The sequence below is a fragment of the Plectropomus leopardus genome, unplaced genomic scaffold, assembly GCF_008729295.1.
Source record: "Plectropomus leopardus isolate mb unplaced genomic scaffold, YSFRI_Pleo_2.0 unplaced_scaffold91064, whole genome shotgun sequence".
In the NCBI taxonomy this organism is placed as follows: Eukaryota; Metazoa; Chordata; class Actinopteri; order Perciformes; family Serranidae; genus Plectropomus; species Plectropomus leopardus.
Window position 1 is genome coordinate 1 of NW_024700411.1, and position 870 is coordinate 870.

General features: G+C 48.9%; 2 non-coding genes across 2 annotated transcripts; one reads left to right on the forward strand and one right to left on the reverse strand.

Moving 5' to 3' along the window:
• Positions 1 to 58: 58 nt before the first annotated feature.
• Positions 59 to 131, forward strand: trnav-aac. The gene has a single exon. It is a non-coding gene; the product is annotated as a tRNA-Val (tRNA).
• A 316-nt stretch (positions 132 to 447) lies between these two features.
• Positions 448 to 518, reverse strand: trnas-gcu. Its single transcript has one exon. It is a non-coding gene; the product is annotated as a tRNA-Ser (tRNA).
• Between the last annotated feature and the right edge of the window lie 352 nt (positions 519 to 870).

Below are 870 nucleotides of genomic sequence, written 5' to 3' on the forward strand. Positions count from 1 at the left end.
CAAGCATGGACGACTAATATCTGATTTTCGCTTGACGCAGCACAAAGCTAGATATCAAGTTTCCGTAGTGTAGTGGTTATCACGTTCGCCTAACACGCGAAAGGTCCCCGGTTCGAGACCGGGCGGAAACAATAAGACATTTTCATTATCATGTTTCAAACATCACACATTTCCTGACACCGAATGACTAGCTGCTGCTGCTGGAGATGATCAAGAGGTCTGTAACTTCAGATGCGGCCCTGAACGTGGCCCTCAGGGGGAGTACATGTGTGGTGGTGCTCTGATGTTTGGTGGCATGTTGCAGAGCTGTAGAGCCTCGTGAGGAGTCGTAGGCTACAAAACTAAACAAACATATACTTCATTCACATTTACAACCACAGGGGACGCCGGTTATTCCTCTGGTCTTTGGTAAGTACTCCTGTGTAGCCCGTCTGTGATAAGGACAACTGCATTGGCTGGAAATCTAACCCAGGCCTCCCGCATAGCAGGTGAGAATTCTCCCACTGAACCACCAATGCTCATTGACTCCAATACCACTTTGGTGATGGCATGTGCATACACCTGGAAGTTTGACTCACCGCCTTCTGCGCCAAACAGGCACAAAATGCAGCTAAATTTAAGACAGCAGCAAGCCTTTTCTTACCCAAGTAAAACAGGGGGAAAGAGTCACAAGTGTTGCTTCTGGTGTGGTGTATGACGTGTCACCAACGCCAGCATCTTCTAATGCTCCTCTCCCGGGTATTAACTGCAAGAAGACAAAGAAGTTGTGCAACCATTGAGTCCATACAGCAATAAAGACTCAGTGCATTGGCCGGGAATCGGACCCGGGTCTCCCGCGTGGCAGGCGAGAATTCTACCACTGAACCACCA